The sequence below is a fragment of the Rhincodon typus genome, chromosome 25 (genome assembly GCF_021869965.1).
Source record: "Rhincodon typus isolate 14 chromosome 25, sRhiTyp1.1, whole genome shotgun sequence".
Lineage (NCBI taxonomy): Eukaryota > Metazoa > Chordata > Chondrichthyes > Orectolobiformes > Rhincodontidae > Rhincodon > Rhincodon typus.
Window position 1 is genome coordinate 38467963 of NC_063356.1, and position 24544 is coordinate 38492506.

The 24544-nt window shown below is 42.0% G+C and overlaps 1 protein-coding gene across 3 annotated transcripts in view; it reads right to left on the minus strand.

Moving 5' to 3' along the window:
• LOC109923429 (inositol 1,4,5-triphosphate receptor associated 1-like) overlaps positions 1–4125 on the minus strand; it is a 79746-nt gene extending 75621 nt beyond the window's left edge. For all 3 annotated transcript variants that reach the window (XM_048611971.1, XM_048611970.1, XM_048611969.1), the window contains exon 1: positions 3988–4125. The gene's annotated coding sequence lies outside the window, so the exon portion shown is untranslated. The remainder of the gene's footprint in view (positions 1–3987) is intronic.
• Between the last annotated feature and the right edge of the window lie 20419 nt (positions 4126–24544).

A 24544-nucleotide genomic window follows, 5' to 3' on the forward strand; every position in this document is an offset into this window, starting at 1 on the left:
GGGTGTGTTACAGAGTGAGGAGAGTGAGTGTGTTACAGAGTGAGGAGAGTGGGTGTGTCACAGGGTGAGGAGAGTGAGTGTGTTACAGAGTGAGGAGAGAGGGTGTGTTACAGAGTGAGGCGAGACAGTGTGGTTCAGAGTGGGAGTGTGAGTGGCTTACAGAGTGAGGAGAGAGGGTGTGTTACAGAGTGAAGAGCGTGAGTTTGTTACAGAATAATGGTGACAAAAGTGAGTGTGTTACAACACCGAAGCCCTATTCATCACTGCATGGTTTATAATTTATGAAATCTCAGGCTGGTCTTCAGTGTGAATTTAAAGGAGTTTCTTCCAGCTGCACCTTGGCACTGTCATTATCTGCTAAGCTGTCAGTGTTGATGTAATGGAATGAGGAATAAAAGCTAAAACACAGGAATTAATAGCAAGGAAAAGGAATGAGAAGAATTTTATGCATATTTCCTGTAGTTACAACAAAAATTGAAAGATAACGACCAATATCTCAGCTGTTTGTAGCTATTTGCTGTGTGCAGTTCTGGAATCCACATTACAGGAAGATGTGATAGCACTGTAGAGGGTGCAGTGGAGATTTACCAGAATGATGCCTGGCCTGGAGGGTTTCAGTTATAAAGTAAGATTTGACAGACTGGGATTCTGAAGAAGGGTCCCAACCTGAAACGTCAGCTTTCTTGTTCCTCTGATGCTGCCTGGCCTGCTGTGTTCAGCCAGCTTCACACTGTGTTATCTTGAAAAGACTGGGATTGTTTTCCTTGGTGCAGATGACATGATTGAGATATATAAAGGTATGAGGGGCATAGACTGGGCAGACAGTAATGAACTTTTCTCCTTGGTGGAGAGATCATTGACCGGGGGCATAGATTTAAGTAAGAGGCAGGAGGTTTAGAGGGGATGTGAGAAAACATTTCCCACCCAGTGAGTAGTGGGAATCTGGAACTCACTATCTGTAAGGATGGTAAAGACAGAAAACCTCATAACACTGAAGAAGTATTTAGTTGTGTACTTGTGATGCCAGGGCATACAAGGTTATTGACCAAGTGCTGGAAAATGGAATTAGCATAGTTAGATGGTTGATTTTGACTGGCACAGATGCAATGGGCCAAAGGACCTTTTTCTGTGCTGTTGACCTCTATAACGCTGTGACTCTGTTGCAACCTTTTGCTCAGCAACCTAGTTTGCATTCCATCTGGATCAGCTGACTTAACAACTTTTAGTAATGCTAATCTTTGTAGTGTGCCTTTTCTAACCTATTGTTATCCATACTACCCCTCTCCTCTTTAAATTTAACCATCAAATCTTCCACTTTCTGTGTGAAGACAGATGCAAAGGATAAACTTTACACTTTAGCCTCATCTTCTACCTTTATGTGAAGATTTCTCTTTGGTCTATAACACTTTGGCCTGAGTTGACCACTTTATATCTTTAGAAAACATTTTAATCATTTCTCACGACTTCTCTCCCATATTCACAGTTTTAATCCCCTTGTGTAGTTTCATACTCTGCCAGGTTAATGATTGAATCTTATTCCTGCCAATTGTCAAATGCTTATTTTGTCTGTTCTACTGAAACTTTTAATTCCTTTGTCCTCCAGTCCATAATAGCTTTGATTGGTCTACCTTTGCTCTTTGAAATTACATGCTTAATTTATTCCTGAACTATCTCTTCCCTGAAGGCCCACCATCAGTTATTGCTTTCCCATAAGACTGACTTTTTCCAATCCAAGCGGTATTTGGTTCCACCTTTAATACAGAGAAATTAAGCATTTCCCAGTTGTGCATTTTTAACTTTTGATCTTTTACAGTCCCTCTTCATAATTACTTTAATCTGAATTTTGGGGTGGTCACTGTCAGCTAGGACCATCCTACTGCAACATAACTGGCCTACATCATTTCCCAGTTTCAGTCTGAATTTGTTACTGCCCTCAAACTGGTCCCTCTGAGATTTTGGAGGAATATTTCTAATTTTACTGCTTTAATAAAATTTCCTGTCCTCTGATCTCATTGCTGCTCCTTTCTGTAATTTTCTGGTTAGTCTGTCCCTAATGTTTGACAAAATTCTATATACATAGTTCAGATATTCCTCAGTTTCCCGACATTCTGTTTTCTGGTCTATATTTGGGACATTAAAGTCTCTCGTTTTGTGGCACATTACTAAAGTTTTTCAACGTATTTGCTCATCTGTCTCCTTCTCATTTTTTTGAGGTCTATAAACAAAATCGCCCAGCAATATAGCAGCTCCCCTTCTGTTTTCAAGTCAACTCAGTTCGATTCACTCCTAAAACTGCCACTTTCCCATCCAATTTGTCTGTCATTCCTGATGAGAACCATTGTGGACTGTTCCTGGCTTAGTTTGAGACATGTCTCCATTAATGGAATTATTTTGCAATCCCTTATGCCTGCAAACCCACACCAACCCTTATTAGTTATAATTTGTGTATTAATTACATACATACATGTTTGCTCCATCACATTTGTAATTCCCCTCAGTCTTGTCCCTGTGATTTTGGGGGATGCTTCTAGTTTTACTGTTGATTATGTTTTTCTGTCCTCTGATCTCATTGCTGCTCCTTTCTGGAATTTTCCAATTAAATTAGTTTAAACTGTCACCAACAGTACGAGTTCATCTGTCTGCGAGAGCATTGGTCTTTGTCAAGTACAAATTCAAAACGTACAAATTATACAACTGCCCTCTTCCCAACGTCCCAGCAATCTGAAAACTTTCTTCCTGCATTACTGCTCCCTCCATGTATTTCCCTCTCCTCACTTCAGCTCTACACTTCACTGGGAGTAATCCTGAGATCACTGCTGTCAAAGTACCGTTTTTACAATCTTTTCCCAAGCTCCAGAAACTCTCACTTCCAGATGTTCGCTCTTCCACTTACAAAACGTCCTGCACTTGCTCAGTTACGAAGGTAACACATCACTTAGGAAACACATTTGCCGTTACAGAAACACCTCTCTATGTCAATTAATTATTAAATCCCCAGTAATACTGCATTGCTACTCTTTCCTTTCCCATTGCATCCAGTCAAATCTCTCACAGTGCTGGGGGTTTAATTCCTCTTGCATTTCTCTGAGGTACCATCAACCTCTCTAGTATTCAAACCTGGTCATTGGTTTTCGAGAACTGTTGAATTGGTGTACTTCTGCCCTGCCTTTGTCTCCATCCTATCCCATCTGTGGGTCACCCACTTCCTCTCTCCTGCACTTTTTCTAATGGCATTGATCACCTCCTGGAGTTAAGATCTGGGACATTTGCAAACTCCCAGGTGTACTGCAGTGATTTGCAAGAGTACGTAGGCAGAAACAACTGATGGCATTCCCTGCTCAAAAGATTGTCAATGAAGTCTCGTAATATCTTCACTCTATCTTACTTCCTCCACCTTCACTGATACCCATTGCTGTTTCTCCTCAGGTTAATTCCCTCTGCTCTCATACCCTCGTTACCTCCCTCTCCCCTTTCTCTCACTTTCTGTCCATTTCTTTTTCTCATACACAGTCTAAAGTCTTTTTGCATTCTTTTATTCATTCACTCTTTCCTGTTTCCTTTTCCCTCATTGCTTTCCTCTTTATCTCTTTCACGCTTTTTTGCTTTTTATATCCCTCCCTAATTCTATTTTTATTTTTGTCCCTTTGTCTCACGCTCCCAAAATGTAATTCACTTCCTTATTTAGTTCTCTGTCCTTCACGTTTTCTTTCTTTCTCTCTGCCTTTGTCTCTCTCTCTCTCTCTCCCCCCCCCACCGCCGTGTCTTCTATTTTTCATTTGCTTGCCTCACGCTCACTCAGTCACTTCTCTTTGTAACTCCCGAAAGCAGGTTCAATGGTCAAAGTATTCAAATACCAGTGTGTTAAATCTACATGGATCAATTACAATCTAGTATTAATTTTCACAAATCCCAACTCCAAGTCTTAATGATTGTGGAAGTTCTTCAGATGCAGTAAGAGGTAACACATGAAACTCAATAGGATTTTACCTCTCAGCCAGATGACTGACCATTCAGGGTGAAACTAAGACGTGAGGTCCAGCAGACACAACATCCCTCCAAACAGAGCTTTCACCTGCCTATGGAAGAGCAGGGCTTTTAGCGTTTCTTGCTTCCCTCCCTGCCTGCACTGGATCTGATGTATTTGTTCATCTCTGACTTTTTATGATGCATGTACGTATGTGTGTGTGTATGGTTTACCATGTGTTTATCTCCTGTCACATTCCCACAGCCTGCATTTTCTCAGTGAGTGTATACAGTCTGTCAGCATTTAAAGCAACAACAGCTTTCCAATTCAGTCTGGACCAGCCACTTACCATCGGAAATGTCACACTCAGAAAAATACAGCAGTTGTATTATTATTTGGAAATAGTTGTGTAAATCGACCAGAACCAGGAAAGCCAATCAATCCATCGGATCTGTAATGACTCTTTTGAGTAGTGTTATCGGAAGGATATTATTAAGCTGGAGGGGGATCAGAAGAGATTTCCCAGAAATGTTGCCAGGAATGCAAAGTTTGAGTTACAAGGAGAGGCTGAATAGGCTGGGTCTTTATCCACTGGAGCTCAGGAGGTTAAAGGGTGACCTTGCAGAGATTTATTAGATCAGGGGTGTAGATAAGGTGAATGGCGGATGTCTTTTCCCTATGGTGGGAGGTTTCAAGACCAGGGGGCATATTTTTAAGGTGAGAGGCAAAAGATTTTTAAAAAGACACGAGGGCCAATTTGTTTACACAAGAACGGGTCCTGTGTGGAATGAACTTCCAGAGGAAGTGGTGGATGCGGGTACAACGTGTAAAAGACATTTGGATAAGTTAATGAATAAAAAATGTTTGGAGGAATATAAGCCAAGTGCAGGCAGGTGGGACTAGTTTAGTTTGGGATTATGGTTGGTATCGACTAGTTGGACTGAAGAATCTGTTGTATGATTCTATGACGCTGTGAGCAATCCAGCCACTTTTACTTTTTTCATTGTTTTCCCAAAGCATGGTAAGGTTTTCCATTTTGTTTTCAAATCTACATCCAATTCCCTTTTGAAACTTACTATAGATTCTGCTTCCAACCACCTTCAGTAAGCACTTTCCAGTTCTTGATAGCTCACTAAATCAAAAGCCATGTCTCCTGTCTGCTCTGGTTGCTGAGCTGGTTGCCAGTAGAAACCATTTCTCTTTATTGACTCTTCTTGATGCCCCTCATAACTCTGAACATTATTAAATCTCCTCCCGATCTTCGCTGCATTCCCACATTACTAAATTTCCTCAGCCAGAGGTAAAAACTTTCACTGTGTTCTCTTGTCAGCTTAGCCATCCAAAAGTGTGGTGTCAAACATGGACACGCTATACTAGCTATGGCCTAAACTGTGATAAATGAAGATTGAGCATTTATGTCCTAAAAAAAACACTGCAGAGGCTTGGTACTGCTAAAGGCGTGTCTTTGGATGAGGTGTTAAATAGAAGTTATGCCTGCTATCTGAAGGGAATGTAGATGATTCATGGTGGGTTTTTTTGAGAATGCTGGTTTGGAAGTCTTCCCCAGTATTCTAACCAATGCTTAGACCTCAAGCTACATCACAAAACCAATTATGATGATTAATTAATTAATTGTTGATGGAATCATAGAGATGTGCAGCATGGAAACAGACCCTTCGGTCCAACTCGTACATGCTGACCAGACATCCTAAATAAATCTAGTCCCATTTACCAGCATTTGGCCCATATCCCTCTAAACTCTTCCTATTCATCTACCCAACCAGATGCCTCTTACTGTTGTAATTGTACCAGCCTCCACCACTTCCTCTATCTGCTTATTGTATACGCGCATCACCCAGTCTGTGAAAAAGTTGCCCCTTGGGTCCCATTTAAATCTTTCCCCTCTCACCTTGATATCAGACAATTATTTTCGGTCTGATTGAAGGACCATGTTGTGAATGAACTGGCTGTTGCATTTCACTTGGCAATAGTAGTTACACTTCAGAAATACATCATTCATAATAAAACTTTTGTCATGAGGTCATGGAACATGCTGCATCAGTGCAATGTATTCTTTCTTTCAAAGGGCAGAATCCCCTGTTTAATGTTACAAATTGTGTCATGAAATCCATTTTTCTCCTATATACATCTGCACTATGTAAGCCAGCAATCAATAACATTGATTTTTGAGTCCCACTATTAGTTACAATTTGATTTTTGTTTAGCAATGGGGCAGAGCTTGTTACGAGGTTTTCAATTGGTTGCCCAGAACAGTTCAAAGGTCACAGAAGTGCAGTACAATATAGAGTCACTTGAAGTTAGTAAGACAGCTAGAGTGAGAGAATGAGGAACAAAGGAATAAGCTCCATGCAGAAAATGTGCTGCTGAGGAGCTAGCTGAAATCCTTGGGTCTTTGTAGATGGGATCAGGATGAAGTCCAAGGATCTTAAAACAGCTTAGAAGTCCTAGGAGCCAGTAGGTCCAGTTAAATACTGGGACTAGGGCTCAGAAAAAGGCATGGGAGACATGTGAATCTTGGAAGAAGCCTGTGAGCTGTAACTAACCCAGTGCAGCAGAGGGTGGGATGATAGAAGCCCAAAGGCAGTATTTGCTTCAAGCAGCTGAGCAAGATTAGATTCAGAGAAAGCCAGGGGAGAGCTAGTTTGGTGAAGGCAGCAGTCTGTGGAAAAGATGGAATTGTGTCTGTCAGTAGATGCTGGAGTACAGTGTCTAGAATCTGGGAGAGTGTAGTCCTGGAAACGAGACTGAACTACCCGGCTGTGAGCAGTCCATGACAGAATGGCTTTGAGACAATTTCAAAGCCAGATGTTCAAAAGTCAAGCTTTGGAATCCCATGTGAAAATTTAATCAAATTTTGTGACATGTAGTGTCACTAACATCTTGGGGACAGGGAGGGGTGTGAGAGATCTTTGGGATTTGTCTTAATTTGTGATTTAATGTGCTTTGTGACATGTTCAACCATAGTTTGTCTGTTACCAAATTTACCGCCTGTTAATTCTGAATATTAGACTTTGAGTTGTATATATCAATATATAGTAAATTGTTTTACTTGTATAGTAAAGTTTAATTTTTGTTTTGTTCAAAACTCCCACCTACCATGGCCACCAGGTCACAGAGAGGAGGAGGTTGTTGGACAGCCTATGGCACGGTTACTCCAGCACGAAAATAGCCCAGCAACTGAGGGCTTTTTTATTTTTGAACTTCTAAAACCGCAAGCCAACATGCTGCATTTGGCACATCGAGGCTGATCACCATGTGGGGAACACTGGAGCAGCTGCAAACAATTGCAGCCATGTAGCCTAGGGGGAGGTTGACCACAAGTATCAGTCCTTGGGCCGTAGATGTTCATTATCAATGATTTGGGTGTGGGGACTAAATGTAATATTTCCAAGTTCGCAAATGAGAAGAAACTAGGTGGAAATGTATGTTGTGAGATGATATAAAGAGGATTCAAGGGAATTTGGAAAGACTGAGTGTGTAGGCAAGAACATGGCACATGGACAATAACATGGGTACACATGAGTCATAGAGTCACAATGGTTTAAAGCAGGGAAGTAGGCCCTTGGTCTCAATTTGTCCATGCTGCCCAGTTTTCACCATTAAACTAGTCCCATTTGCCTGCATTTGGTCCATATTCCTCCAAACTTATCCCATCCATGTACCTATCTAAATGTGTCTCAAATGACAAAATTGCACTCGCCTCCACCTCCATCTCTGGCCATTCCAGACACTCACCACCCTCTGCGTGAAAATATCGTCTCTCTGGACCTTTTTGCATCTCTCCCTTCTCACCTTAAACCTACGCCCTCCAGTTTTAGACCCTACCATAGAGAAAAGCTACCTTATCTATGCCTCTCGTGATTTTATAGACCTCCATAAGGTCACACCTCAGTCTCCTATGCTCCAAAGAAAAAAGTCCCCCAGCGTATACCGCCTCTCCTTATAACTCAAACCTTCCATTCCAGGTAGATCCTAGTAAATCTTCTCTGCACTCTTTCTGATTTAATAATATCCGTTCTGTAGTGGGGTGATCAGAACGGCACACAGTACTGCAGAGTTTACCTGCTTTGGTAGGATGAATGAACTTGCAGATTACTGACTAAATGCTGGGAGATTAGAAAGTGTTGATGGCCAAAAGAACCTGGAGGGGTGCACTTTCTTCACAAGTCAGCAAAAGCTAACCTACAGGTACAGAAAGTAATTAAGAAGTGAAATGGTGCATTGGCCTCTGTTGCAAAAAGATTTGAGTTTAAGAGGAATGATACCTTGTTCCAGTTGTATAGAACTTTAGTGAGACTGTACTTGGAGTGTGGTCTGCAGTTTTGATCCCCTTACTGAGGGGTATATTTTCCATTTAGACAGTGGAGCACAGGTTGACCAGACTGTTTCTTGGAATGATGGGACTTCTCCCTATACACAACTGGACAACCACATAAGATTGCGTAGAGATTAAAGTAGTCTCCAATATTAATCCTTTCAAAACCATTGCCTTACACAAGAACTCCCACCAAACCTTTCTCTGCATAGTTAAATTGTGTACGTTGATGTATATAATCACATTTATCTCCACCCATAACTTTTATCCCAAAGTGTGCACACACTGCCAGAAACTTCTCTGGCATTCACCCAATGAATTGACCAAAACATACCCTGTTTCACCTTCCCAGCTTCAGAGTAAATTTGACTGCTGCAAATGTTAGGCATGCTCAGCCTCAAAATAGGATGCTTGACCTCATGCTTGACCAGACTTATGCTTGAAGAAAAAAGAAAGCCATGAAGTGCAGTCTTCATGTGGAGCTATTTCTACCTAAGGGAGAGTTTAAGGACATTGGGTCCTCATTCTCTTGAGTTTAGAATAACAAGAGCTGATCTCATTGAAACTTACAAAATTCTTAACTGGAGTGACAGGATGGATATTAATAGGATGTTTCCCCCGGTCAAGAGTCTAGAATTTGGGGAAATGCTCTCAGAACAAAGGACAAACCATTTAGGACTGGGTTGAGAAAAAAATTTTTCACCTTGAGGATAATGAGTCTTTGGAACTTTGTACCCATAGGGCTGTGGAAACTGTATCATTGAGTATTATTGAAAATCAATAGATTTCTAGATATTTGATGTCAAGGGATGGGGAAGAATACAAGATAAATGGTGTGCTACTTCTGGGTAGATGGAGGGTCTCACAACTCCTTTTTGCTTGCCTGGGTATAAGGGACAATTTGTTTTACAACAATAGAGGATCAAGCACTAGTGAGTCTTAACAAGAAGAGGCTCTTGCTTTAATAAGATGTAGTCTATTCCATGATAACAATTGGGTAGAAGTAACACTAGCTAGTTATACATTGCCAAAAAGACTACTGGGAGACAGATGATATATTTGTCACCTTCACAAGATCCAGAGCTATGATCCCAAATTCCCAACACAAACTGTATGATATCATTAGATTGTCTGAAGTTTGATGCACTTCCAACATTAACTCTTTAAGAACCATTAGCTTATACATCATCTCCCAGTGAACCTTTTACCTGTAGTTAACATTTATACATTCATGTATATAATTACATTTACCACTACGCCATCTCCACCCAAGTCTGAAGTTTTACAATTCTTCCAGAACGCATTCTCTTTAGATTTGGATGACTGGTAACTCTTTGGCTTGACATCTGTTGATTGAAATTCTGATCTTGTATGGTCTGTAACACATCTTCCTTCTGGAGGAGATAACAAGGTGTAGAGCTGGATGAACACAGCAGGCCAAGCAGCATCAGAGGAGCAGGAAGGCTGACGTTTCGGATCTGGGCCCTTCTTCAGAAACTTTACCCTCCTTCCTTCTGGAGGATCTTTCTTCTCAGAGGACATTGTTGCTACAAACCCAGATTGTTTTCAAGAAGAAGGTAAATATAAGTCTTATGGTTAAAGGGATCAGGGGATATGCGGGATTAGGATACTGAGCTCAATGATCAGCCATAATTATATAGAATGGTGGAGCAGGATCAAATAACTTACTCCTGTTCCTATCTTCTATGTTTCTATGATTGGTCCATTACTTTAGCTGGAGGATCCCTAATCTCCTGAATGTCTTTCACGGGGAATCCCTTTGCTGCCAAATCAAATAGGATCTTCTGGGGGACTTTTCACCTCATGAGTTTCCATCATGGAATCAAGTGTTTTCTTCTTTGCAGTGTCCTGGATTTCTGAAGTAGACAATCTCTTCTTTTTGTTTGTGTCCTGAACCTGTGGGTATTAGTCTGCTACCCATAGATACATATGCAGCTCTTCTTCATTATATGCAAGCAATTTTTTATTTTCAATCTGCTCGCAGATCTGTGTTGAAGTGTGTAAACTATTTACTTCAACTTATGAGTTGGTTACATATCTTCATTCACACTCCATGTTTACTGTACTGGTGCGGCAACATTTCCCATTCTCAAGCATAGTACAGGAGGCTTGTTGCTAATTTGGCATTATCTCTATCAATGACACCAATTAATACAGTTTCAGAAGCCAAGCATTGAAATATTCCTCTTGAACTCGTGTATCTCATTCTCTGAAATCCACATCAATTTGGCAGTAAGTTTGTCCTGCAGATGGTGTTGTCTGATTTCCTTTAGTTAATAGTTTCTCAATGCACACAAGTGAGTAGTACTGCTCATTCTTCACAGTATTTCCTTCTGCTCACAATCTCTGCTGATTTCTGTCACATGAAATTTCTTCAGTGAGGATAGGAATGGAAAATATTTCCATCATTCCCATATTGTCACACATTTCCTTCCTATTAACAATATGAAGCAATTTTATTATAGCTCAACAGCGTTGGATATCTATGCTCAAGACTACTGTCACATCACCACCCCTCTGAGATCAATAACCAGAGCATGGCTTCCTGGCTCCAGCTTCCTCAAAAATATGTCTGTGTGTGGCAAGTGTGCTCTGCCATTGAGGCACATTCTCCCTGATGGTGCCCCGCTAGCTGTGGAGCTGCTGGGTCTGGTGAGCTACTGGGGACGTTTTATGGGACTAACAGCTCTGAGGGAGTGAACCAACATCCTCAATTGTGCAATGGTTCCAGCGGCAAACTGGTCACTGGGGCAACATGACGATGTCACCAGGGTCTTGCTGCCTGCTGGAGCAAGTCAGATCCCACCCTGTGGTTGGACACCGTCATGTAAAGAAGAATTCAGCTCCATTATCCTCCTGAGTCACCAGCAGTAATGCTGGGGAAACCAGTCACTCCTTCTGGGAGACTGCCATCCACAGGAAAAGGGCTATGACACATTATTTCAGGTAGATGGTAAAGTGGAAAATCAGCAAGGAGGTTCTCCTATGAACTGACCAACACTTATCCTTTGAGTAATTAATCGTTCATCTGCCAAGTGGTTATGAAATCCTATCTTTAACAAAGAACCAACTGGCTGTCCCCTTTGTCTATAAACTTGTGATTACTTTTCAAACATAATTTATCAACGCCAAAATATTGTTGGATGGCCTGAGGACTTGAAAAACACAATGAGTTCAGTGTTGTTTTTCACAATTATTCGATTTGATTTGATTTATTATTGTCACATGTAGCTAGATACAGTGAAAAGTTTAGTTTTGCATGCAGTACCAGCAGATCATACCATAAAAAGTGCATAAGCACAATAGAAAGGGTAAAGAATACAAATTTATGGCTACAGAGAAGGTGCACAAAGAGTGAGGTCAACATCAAATTTGAAATTTGAGGGGTCCATTCAGAAGTCAAACAACAGGGGTGGAGAAGTTGTTCTTGAATCTGTTGGTATGTGTGTTTAAGCTTTCGTATCTTCTGCCCCTGACAGGAGAAGTTGGAAGAGATTATAATCAGGGTGGAAGGAGTCTTTGATGATGTTGGCTGCCTTCCCAAGGCAGTGAGAAGTGTAGATGGAGTCAATGGATGGAAGGTTGGCTTGAGTGCTGGACTGGGCTCTGTTCAGTTATGGTGGTAATGCACATGTTACCACCTTGACGTACATGAAACTGAGGGACACCAATATGGGAGCAATGTATTTAGCATTGTTTAGAAACCTAATTTTCAAAAGGCCCACTTGCCCTCTGGCAGAATGGACACTGGAACTGGCTGTGCAAATGTCTAAATCACAACATCAGGCCTGATATTTTACTCCACTTGAAGGAAATGGTTTTAGCTCTGTGAAATCTCACATCCAATAAAGGCTAGCTAAATCCTCCTCGATAATCGTGTTTGTAAGAAAATTGTTATGGCGCTGGTATTTGCAAGCTATTGTCATCCCAGTCTAAAATAGATCCTACTCTCTTCATTGGAATGTAAATGGCAACTCAGAGATGTTTTCTGCCTAATTTGGAACATATAACCTCATGACGTCTCTTTGGCTTGCATGTGAATAGAAATGGTAAATTGTTACAATCAGTTGGTTCATTGTTCTTCTGGTGTCTTTGGTTCTTGATGCTCAGGCCGGTTTTCTCCGTAGTTACATTATTCCGCTGTTCACAATGGTAAGGCTACAGACCAACATGCTCTGAGCTGTACCAGCTTCTTAATATGACACTAACATATGACTAATGAGGTCTGAAGGCAAAATAGTTTATGTCAGAAGCTCAGTTACATGTTTATTAAACCCTGTCACAACAGTAGGCAGGCACTTTCCAGACGCTGTATCATTGATAAACCAGATCAAGATTGGTAAGAATAACCTGAATAATAAAAGATGTACAGGTTAGGTGGATTGGCCATGCTAAATTACCCCATAGTGTTCAGGGATGTGTAGGTTAAGTGTGTTAGCCATGGGAAATGCAGGGATAGAGTAGGGGGATGGGTCGGGGTGGGATGTTCTTCAGAGGGTTGGTATGGACTTGTTGGGCTGAATGGCCTGTTCCCACACTGTGAGGATTCCATCTAAAAAAAAGCTGGAAAAACTCCACTTAGCAAATCAAACGCGATGTGAGAAAGTGTGAAAATGTCCATTTTAGCAGTAAGAATAAAAAAGAAGCATATTATCTAAATAGTGAGAGTTTGCAGAGGTTTCCTCCGGGTGCTCCGATTTTCTCCCACAGTCTAAAAATGTGCAGTTTAGCTGGAATGGCCATTCTAATTTGACCATGGTGTCCAGGGATGTGCAGTCTAGGTGGATTGGTCATGGGAAATGTGGAGTTACAGGGATAGGGTAGGGGTTTGGGTCTGGGTGGGATGCTCTTTGGAGGGCCAGTGTGGGCTTAATGGGCCAAATGGCCTGCTTCCACACTGTAGGGATTCTATGAAATGATTTCAGGAATCCACATGGATTTCAAGGTCATTGGTGCCTGTGCCAATTTCCTCATGTTCAAGGATAGAGGAAAATATGTTTGGTCTGGGTTGTCAGTTTCCTGAAGGGAAACTTTAGTTTCACTGTTACAGGAGATTCTAATGCATCTCCTCACATGGATTGTTCTTTGGTCTTTTCCCTTTCTGAGGCCGTGCCCTGCTTCTGCAGATTTTCTGCAAGTGATCGATTTTCTAGCAATTACAGGATTCAATTTTTTAAAGCTGGGTAATGCTTATGCCTATAAGGTTTCTTTGCTCCGCAGTGTTGGCATGAACTTTTAGTGTCTGGTGTCAGCTCTGTGTGCTACATTGTCTTACCTGATGTCTTTTGGGGTTTTGTACATTAAGAAATGTGTAGATTCTGCAGACCTCCTGTGTCAACTTTTACCTTCCCCTCTTAAAATTGATCTGTTTTGTACACGAACCCCTGCTCCATTCACCATCTGGATGGCTCTCTCTCAGTTAGATATTCTTTAGACTGTGAAAATCTGACAAAGATTCATCAGTAAGGTCTAGAATAATCAAGACTCATATGAGCTCTGTCAACACAGTTACATTTCTCTACTAGGCTATAGTGATTATTAATAAATCAGCTCTGGATTCACCTGGATTGCTGAATCTTCCCCTACTAAGAATGTTAGTTCTGAGGTTGAAACATTGTCCAAGGTTTCCAATACCTCTTCAAATTTGTCTGATGTTTCATTTACCCCTTCTCCATGACTTAGGATGGTTAGCAATGGACTTTAAACTCTCTGCCATTAAAATCTTTCTATTGGAAGGGAATTGAGGCAATGTTCAAGTATCCCACAATAACCTACCGCCACCACTGCCCTGAGTGATGTGAAGACTGTCTCATTTTATTTTCTGTATTTTTGATTATGGCTTAAAATGGAAAAATAAAAGGGCTGTTTTAAAACTGAAGAAATGTAGAAGGAATTCTGTATTTGTGAAAATAAATTTGATTCTTCTCTTGTGTGGTGTTTACTGTTGCTTTCTTTAAATAGTGGGGGATGTTGTTTGTAGAAGATATGGCACCAGAGGTGTATTCCGAGTGAGATTTAACCAGCTACAATAAGCTGATTAGTTTGTGTAATAGTAGTCCATCATAACCAAAGCCAAATATCACCAGCCTAACCACAACTCTCTGATTTGTTCCTGGGTAGCTGAACAGCTTATGGGTGTGAGAAGCCTTTAAATCTCTGGAAGGCAGGCTGTGCATCCTCCCCTCTTCAGTAAAATACCTGAAGCCTGAAGAAAGCCAGTTTTCTTTTCCTACCAGTTGCTGAAAGTTGTTGCCTTTAACCAGCAACCAGAGACTTTGCAATTGGCATACCAATTGCTCTGTGCCTCCTGTAAAGAAATGAAAATAATTTGGGGATAAAAGAGATTGAAGAACAGAAATTTCTGGCAAGTGAAAAGGATCACCTCAGCAAACGCAGTGCACCAATTCCCAGTTTTTATTTTTGTCCATCCATAAAACTAATGATCCTTTGTTCATGTTTATCTGTATGTGTGTGTCAGGAGTTTTGAAAGGAGGGTAGAGTTATAAAACATCAAGCCATAAATTGGTGGCTCATTACTGTTTACTTATGATTAGAACCCACTTATTTGTAATAAAGTCAGAAGTCACACAACACCAGGTTCTTGTCCAACATGTTTATTTGAAATCACTAGCTTTTTGAGTACTGCTCCTTTGTCAGGTGAAGTCATGAAGGAGCAGCGCTCCGAAGGCTTGTGATTTTAAATAAACCTATTGGACTATAACCTGGTGTCATGTGACTTCTGACTTTGTCCACCCCAGTCCAATACCGGCACCTCCACATCATTATCTGTAATGTTCTTGTTCGGTACAGCAGCATGATCAGTGCTTCCTTTCAACTTGATTCCAACAGACAGATAAATCAAAGACTTTGCATTAGATTAGACTTTTGGATAATTATTAGTTACTAAGATCATTAACTTCATGGTAGCCCCAGGAGTAGTGAAGCTTGAGAATTAATCCACTTTTCCAAGTGGCTCATAACTGACATTTTCCAACAACGTCAAATAACTGCCTTATATTCTCATTAAAAAAAAGACAGTGCTAAATAAGCAGTATCTCTCCATCCAGGTATTATTAGTGAAATCCAGGTATTGTGAGTAGAATACATATCAAGATTTTCCAGTGCAAATCATGCAGTTCTTTGAGAAACTTCAGGTGGTCAACATGTGTTCCAGGACTTGTTAATCTATTACCAAATAGCTTGCTACTTTAAACAGGACGACTTGCACACCAAACAGCAGAAGCAGTGAGATTAGACAGAGCTAAGCAATCCCACAACCAACGGATCAGATCTAAGCTCTGCAGTCCTGAATGGTTTATGGACAATTAAACAATTCACTGGAGGAGGAGGCTTCACAAATAGCCCCATCCTCAATGATGGAAGAGTCCAGCACATTAGGGAAAAGATAAGGCTGAAGCTTTCACTGCAATCTTCAGCTGAAAGTGCCAAGTGAATGATCCATCTCGGCCTCCCCTAGTGGTCCCACATCACAGATACCAGTCTTCAGCCAATTCGATTCACTCCACATGATATTGACAAATGGTTAGAGGCACTGGATACTGCAAAGGCCATAAGCCATGACAACATTCCAGCAATAGTACTGAAGACTTGTGCTCCAGAACTTGCCGCTCCCTTAGCCAAGCTGTTCCAGTACAGTTACAACACTGGCATCTCCCTGACAATGTGGAAAATTGCCCAAATTGCCTGTACTCAAAAAGCAGGACAAATCCAACCCAGCCAATTACCGCCCCATCAGTCTCCTCTCAATCATCAGTAAAGTGTTGGAAGGTGTCAGTAACAGCGCTATCAAGCAGCACCTGCTCAGCAATAACCTGCTCAGTGACGCCCAGTTTGGGTTCCCCCAGGGCCACTCAGCTCCTGACCTCATTACAGCCTTCATTCACATATGGGTAAAAGAGCTGAATTCCAGAGGTGAGGTGAGAGTGACAGCCCTTGACATCAAGGCTGCATTCTATAAATACAGTGGTGACAAGAGCAGGTCAGAGACTAGGAATACTGTGGAGAGTAACTCACCTCCTACATCCCCAAAGCCCATCCACCATCTACAAGACACAAGTCAAGAGTTTAATGGAATACTCCCCACTTGCTTGGATGGGTGCAGCCCCAACAACATTCAAGAAGCTACCAGGCCAAAGCAGCCTGCTTAGTTGGCACCACATCCACAAACCACCGCTCCCACCACCACTGATACTCAGTCGCAGCTATATATACCATCTACAAGGTGCACTGCAGAAATTCACCAAAGATCCTCAGACAGGACCTTGCAAACCCATGACCACTTCCATCTAGAAGGACAAGGGCAACAGATACATGGGCACTCCACCGCCTGCAAATTCTCCTTCAAACTACTCACCATACTGATTTGGAAAAATATCATTGTTCCTTCACTGTTGCTGGGCCAAAGCCCTGCAATGCCCTTGGGTCTACCTACAGCAGGAGGAATGCAGTGGTTCAAGGAGGCAGCTCACCGCCACCTTTTCAAGGCCAACTAGGGACAGGCAATAAACACTGGCCCAGCCAGCAATGCCCACATCCCACAAGAGCACAAAAATATACTCTACACAGCAGTAGAGTGTCAACCTTGAAATAGAGTTCAGAGAGAGCACATCCTGCATCAGTCACTGGGGGAAGGGGGGTCACGATAGGCTCTTGATTAGTTAAAGGATCAAAGCGTGGGGGGAGAAGGCAGGAGAATGGGCTTGAGAAACATATTAGCCATGATCAAATGCAGAGCAGACTCAAAGGACCAAATAGCCTAATTCTGACGTACCCACAACACAGGGACTGCAGCAGTGCAAGAAGGTGGCTTACTATCTCCTTCTCAAGGGCAATTAATGATGAGTAACAAATACTGGTCCGACTAGCAATACCAACATCCTAAGAATGAGTGTTTTTTTTTTCATTAATTGCCCTTGAGAAGGAGATAGTAAGCCACCTTCTTGCACTGCTGCAGTCCCCGTGTTGTAACACACAAGTCCCTGCCACTTAATAACACATATATGCACATTATATTTGGGACTTTGAGCCACAGAATCAACAGTGAATCCAGTTGAAACCAACACACTCACTGACAACACTAACTGATAAATTGCCAGATTGAATAAGTTGTTGCCATCAATATGATTTCAGTACCTGCACATGAAGGTGAGAGGGAGAAAGCTATTGTGTTATCTTGTCAACAATTTTGTATCATTTCCTGAAAAACCATTAACAGTCTCTGGATATAAACGGGACATTATTTCAATAGTTAGAAGTCTGTAGGGCCTAGGCCATGGAGCATTTCTATCACATTTCATGGTTGCTCTGAGCTATGTAGTTGCCTTTACAAAGTGAACTCGAAATGAGGCAGATCTCTGATTCCCCACAAACGTTGCAGTACTCCAGAGCTGCAGCTATAGTTTTCAGTCAATACCATCCCAGGTACTTCCTTTCCATTCTCTCTCATCAAGACCCCTGGTAAATAAACGGCCTACTTTATAGTGTATGCATTGCCATGCAGACCAGAATTGTTCCAAATTCTATCTCTGGTTGTTCTATATTTGTTGCTGAGTTGAGGGAAGGGTAACTTTATGCTGAAGAGGGTTGTTGACTTTCTGAAATTCTGACCAAGTGTCTGTTCTCACAGACAACCCGACTGGATGGACAACATTAGAATCCTGCTGAGAAACTGTCTTATTGGCTGGGTATGAAATGGATCATCGAGTCTGCTTCGTCATTTGGATCACGGATGATAAATTTCTCAAATCCATTCTCCTGCCTTCTCCCCATAACTTTTAATCCTCTTACAATCAAGAACCAATCTAACACTGTCTTAAAGACATTCGATGACTTGGCTTCCTCAGCCTTCTGTGGCAATGAGTTCCATAGATTCCCCATCTTCTGGCTGAAGAAATGTCTCCTCATCCCGGTTCAAAAGGGTCATCCCTTCACTCTGAGGCTGTGCCTCAGGTCCCAATCTCTCATACTAGAGGAAACATCTTCTCCATATCCACTCTATCCAGGCCTCCGAGCATTCTGTAAATTTCAATCAGTTGTCCCCTCATTCTTCTAAACTCCATTGATTATAGACGCAGAGTCCTCAATCGCTCCTCATTTGACAACCTCTTCATCCTTGGGATCATTTTTGTAAACCCCCTCTGGACCCCTTCCAATGCCACCACATCCTTCCTTAGATACAGGGCTCAAAACCACCCATAATATTCCAAATGCAGTCTGACCAGAACCTTATACAGCCTCAACAGTATATCTCTGCTCTTGTATTCCAGCCCCCTCAAAAAGATGGTAACATTGTATTTGCCTTCCTAACTACCAAATGAACCTGCATGTTAACCTTAAGAGGATCCTGAACTAGGTCTCCCAAGTTCCTTTGTGCTTTAGAGTTCTGAGGCTTTTCCCCATTTAGAAAATAGTCTACGCCTCTATTTTTCCAACCAAAGTGCATAACGTCACACTTTCCGACATGATATTCTATCTGCCACTTCTTTGCCCACTCTCCTTGCCTGTCCAAGTCCTTCTGCAGCCTCCCCATCTCAACACTAGTCAATGCTACTCTTCCCTCCACCTATCTTTGTATCATCTGCAAACTTAGCAACAATGCCCTCAGTTCCTTTGTCCAGATTGTTGATGTATAACATGAATAATTGGTGACCCAATACTCACATCTGCAGAACTTCACTAGTCACCAGCTGCCATCCTGAAAATGAGCTCTTTATACCCACTCTCTGCCTTCTGCCAGCCAGCCAATCCTCTATCCATGCCAATACCTTGTCCCTAACACTATGGGCTCTTGTCTTATTTAGCAGCCTCCTGTGGAGCACCTTGTCAAAGACTTTCCAGAAATCCAAATAGATTACGTCCACTGGCTCTCCTTTGATCCAACTTGCTCATTACCTCCTCAAAGAATTCTAACAGATTTGTCGGATATGCTATGCCCTTGTCGAAGCCATGCTGATTCAACCCTATTTTACCATGCACTTCCAAGTCCTCTGCAATTTCATTTTTAATAATGGACTCTAAAATTTTACCAATGACTTAGATCAGGCTAACTGGCCTATAGTTTCCCATCTTCTGCCTTTCTCCCTTCTTAAACAGGAGTGTTACATTAGCCATTTTCCAGTCCTCTGGGACCTTCCCTGACTCCAGTGATTCCTGAAAGATCAACACTAATGCCTCCACAATCTTTTCAGTTATCTCCTTCAGAACTCTGGTATGTAGTCCATCTGGTCAGGGTGAATTATCTACCTTCAGACCTTTCAGCTTCTCCAGCACCTTCTCCTCAGTGATGGGCATTACACTCACCTCTGCCCCCTGACTCTCCTGAAGCTCTGGTATGCTACTGTGTCTTCCACTGTGAAAACTGATGCAAAGTACCTCTTCAGTTCCTTCATCATTTCTTTGTTCCCCTATTTCTCTAGCCTCATTTTCCACAGTCCAACATCCACTCTTACTCTCTCTTACATTTCATAGATTTAAAAATACTCTTGCAATCTTCTTTTATATCACTAGCTAGCTTACCCATGTCTTTCACCTACCCAGACTCCCCCATCCCTTTGTTTAGCTGTCTACCCTGTCTATTCACCTCAAAATTTTACACAGCTGAATCATGTCCCCTCTCAGTCTTCTCTGCTCTAAGGAAAACAACCCCAGTCTGTCCAATCTCTTTTCATAACTAAAACTCTGCTGCCCAGGCAACATCCTGGTAAATCTCCTCTGCACCCTCTCCCATGCAATCACATCCCTCCTATAATGTGGATTCCAGGACTGCACATATTACTCTAGCTGTGGCCTAACCAACATTTTATACAGCTCCAGCATAACCTCCTTGCTCTTAAACTCAAAGCCTTTGCTAATAAAGTCAAGTATCTCAAAACCCTTCTTGACCACTTCATCCACCTTCCTGATACCTTATTGGACTCATGCGCTTCACTAACCCAGGACCACTTGTGCCTGGGGAATATTGTCCCTGTCCTTAGTATTGTTGGAACAGATTTCTCAGCACATTCACAATGTTTACCTTAATACAGAGGAAGCAAAGAAAATATTTCATTTGAAGCATCCACAACCCTTTTCGGGAATTGCTGTGTATCCCTATTCTTCTTAAATGTGGCAGATTGTATTCATATGCAACCAGACCCAGTAATTTTACACATTACTCCACAACCAATTCTACTTCCCATAAGACTTCAGCTAACCAATCCCAGCCTTAATTTATTGATTTCATAGGAAGTTGATGGTTGGATGGGAGATTTTTCAATATTATGTTGATTTCCTATTCTAACACCTTGTCTAAATGTCTCCCACAGTATAATTAATGCTGTTGTCACACTAGTTATGGGAAAAGATGAAATTCTGTCTATTTTCATGCTGGTCGCTTGCCAAGAAATTTCACTGAGGTTAACCACACCAATGCAGAGTCCAAAGGCTTTCGCTGAAGCTATTGTAATCCCCTGGGCTTAATTAACAGACACTGATTGAGCCTTGCAGAACAAAGTGTCTTCAGTCATGTGACAAATCAACCCTCTCAGCTTTTGACATGCTCTTCAGTTTGAAGCTGACATTTCTTCCCTACTCCACACATTTCAACTGTGCGATTAACAGATGCATCTTAAATCTGCAGACTTTTTACGCCCTGACGAAGGAGCAGCGCTCAAAAAGCTTATGATTTTAAATAAACCTGCTGGACTATAACTTGGTGTCGTGTGACATCTGACTTTGTCAACCCCAGTCCAACAACAGCCTCTCCACATCATGATTCCATAAAATCTACAGAATCTGCTACACCACACAGAGCCTATTATTTACTCTAATACGTACAATATCTTTTATCCACTATAATATATCCTGGTTCTGTCATTCACTCTAAAACATACAGGTTCCATCATTCATTACAATATACACAGAGTGTATCCTTCACTATAATATATACAGAATCTGTTATTCATCGCACTATATACAGGATTTGTCATTCACCGTAACATATACAGGATCAGTAATTCACAAAAATATATACAAAGCCTGTTATTCACTATAATAATCACAGATCCTATCATTCATTACGGAGGGTTCATGGGAAAGTGAGTAACATCCATCACTTTGAGCCAGCAGCCCTGGGACTAGGGCTTGTTTGCTGAGGAAGGTGCACTCATAACAAGACTAACCAGATCATTCAATGCCATTGACAGATGGTAAGATTGGGAGACATTCCTGATTAGCTGAACAAAGGAAAAAATTTGGAAACTGTCCATGGCTCCAGAGTACAACATGCCGGTACAAGTGTATGTTGCCACAACAACTCAGATTGCTGGTGGGAATCTGAATGGCTCAGGTGGCCCGATGACCAGTGTGGATCAAATCAGTGCTAACAACATGAATTTTTGCTCCCTGTTCAGGGATGCAGGTGTAACAGGCGACGAAGAAGGCAAATGGTATGTTGCCTTCATAGTTTGATGATTCGAGTACAGGAGCAGAGTTGCCTTACTGCAATTGTGTAGGGGCCTTGGTGAGACCGCATCTGGAATCTTGTTTGAGGGTTTGGTCTCTTTTTCTGAGGAAGGATGTCCTGGCAATAAAGGTTTGCCAGATTCCTGGGGTGACAGGAGTGATGCATGAACAGAGACTGGATCAATTAGGACTAAATTGTAATTTAGAAGAATGGGGGGATCTCATATAAGCTATAACATTCCTAACAGGACTTGTCAGGGGAGACACAAAAAGAATGGGAGTCCAGAACCAGGGGTCACAGTCTAAGGATGTCGGGTAGGCTATTGAAGACAGAGATGAGGAGAATCTTCATCACCAAGAGAATGGTGAGCCTGTGGAATTCTTTGCCACAGAAAGCAGTCCAATATTAGAATCCCTAAAGTGTGGGAGCAGGCCATTCGGCCCATCAAGTCTGCACTGACCCTCCAAAGTGCATTCCACTCCCCTAACCTATCCCTGCATTTCCCATGGCCAATCCACTTAACCTGCACTTAGCCAGGAATACGAAGCAGCCAGAGGAAACCTGCACAGACACAGGGAGATTGTGCAAACTCCATGCAGACAGTCACCCGAGGCTGGAATCAAACCCAGGCCCTTTGCACTGTGAGGCAGCAGTGTTAACTACTGAGCCACCGTGAGACCAAGCATTTAAAGTTTTCAAGAAGGAGCTGGATGTAGTTCTTAGAGCTAAAGGTATCAAAGCATATGAGAGAAAGCAGGAACAGGGCACTGAGTTGGATGATCAGCCATGATCATAGACAATGGCACAGCAGCTTGAAAAGCCAAGATAAGACCAGCCATGATTGTATTAAAAAGCAGAGCAGGCTCAAGGGGCTGAATTGCCTATTCTTGCTCCTAGTTCTTAGCTTATGTTCCAATTCCAGAGGCAAAAGAATCATCTTCCTTTCAGTAACATTACAAATAGTCAGTTTTGCCCCCAGAATCTGTATTCAGTATTAATGGGTGAAACAGTTTGACTGTCTAAGGGGAGCTATAAAATACCTACTGTTTCACTTGTTGCAAACCAGTATTTTCTGTAACAAAAACAGAAGTTGCTAAAGAAACTCAATAGGTCTGGTTGCGTCTGTGGATGGAGTAATAGTGTTCATGTTTTGAGTATGAGTTACTGGGTTTCTCCAGAATTTTCTGCTTTTGGTTCAGATATCCAGCATTTTGAGTTTATTTGAGACATCAACTACAGTTATAAAACATCGAATTCCTCAAGCACATAGAATCATAGAATCCCTACAGTGTGGAAGCAGGCCATATGGCCCATCGAGTCTCCAGACTGAACCTGCAAAGTGTTTCCTATCCAGACCCACCCTATCCCGTAACGCCTTCCCCATGGTTAATTCACCTGGCCTGCACACCCCTGGACACTATAGGCAATTTAACATGGCCAATCCATCTCTCTCAAGGGCTAATTAACTGAGTAGTGTACAAGAAAGCAGTATGTTTTCAGCAGCATGCCATGCTTCATGTGATCTCAGGGTAAGGTGGTGTCTGTAATCTTTATTCTTATAGGTTACATGCTCTAATGCAATGATGATATCATGAGCATGTCTCTTAAAGATGCACTGACATATTCACAGTGAGACAGAGATGCCATAATTGCCAGGCTTTATTGTGACATCTATTTCTTATTGTTACCTGCAATTCTCTTCCACCCATTCCGGCTGAATGGTTCATATCCAGTCCTCGTGACTGCCATTCACATCAGAAACCCACTGCTCCCACTTCAGGCTAGCAAAATGAAGCTCGGTATTAATTTCATTGACATGTTTGGACCCCGTCCACAGAGGCATCTTGGCCCAGTGTCTCCTGGGCAGTCAATCTGCGAATGAATGGGTTCGCCAGAAGGAGATGCTCCCAAACCCAAAGTGGGACCTAGAGCTCTGAGGAAGGCACGGCCAATAGTTTAGAGCCAAATGGAGGCCAATGTTTTGGGGTTAGGTTGGTGTCAACAGAGAGGCAGTGGATGCCTCTGAAGAAGGAATTGCCAACTGGTGGCTATTGATGCAACTCATCTGGCAGCAGTGTGCAAGGTCATCTCAGAGCTAGCAGATACCAGAGAAGGAGACCCATCTGTTTATTCTAGGAAGCCTCAGTATGTACTAGTAATGGTACAAACCAGGATTGTAGCGATCAATTAGATAGTAGTGGCAGATAGTGTTTAATTTAAATAAGTATGAGGTGCTGCATTTTGATAAAGAAAACCGGGACAGGACTTACACAATTAATAGTAGGACCCTTGCCCATGTTGTCAAACAGAGGCACCTAGGAGGTGTAGGTACATAGTTCCTTGAAAGTGATGTCGCAGGTAGACAGGGTAGTGAAGAAGGTGTTTGGTACGCTTGATTTGATCGGTCAGAACATTGAGTATAGAAGTTGCAACGGTACAAGACATTGGTGAGACCACTTTTAGAAAATTGTGTACAGTTCTGGTCACCCTACTAGAGTAAGGATGTTGATAAACTAGGAAGGGTACAGAAAAAATGTACAGTACTGCAAGGTTTGAGGTATAAGAAGAGGCTGGATAGGCTGGGACTTTTCTAAAAACCGAAAGAACTGCAGATGCTGTAAATCAGAAACAAAAACAGAAGCTGCTGGAGAAGGTCAGTAGGTCTGGCATCATCTGTGAAGAGAAATCAGAGTTAACATTTCGGGTCCAGCGACCCTTCCTCAGAGCTAGATTTTTCTCCCTGGAGCATTGGAGGCTGAGG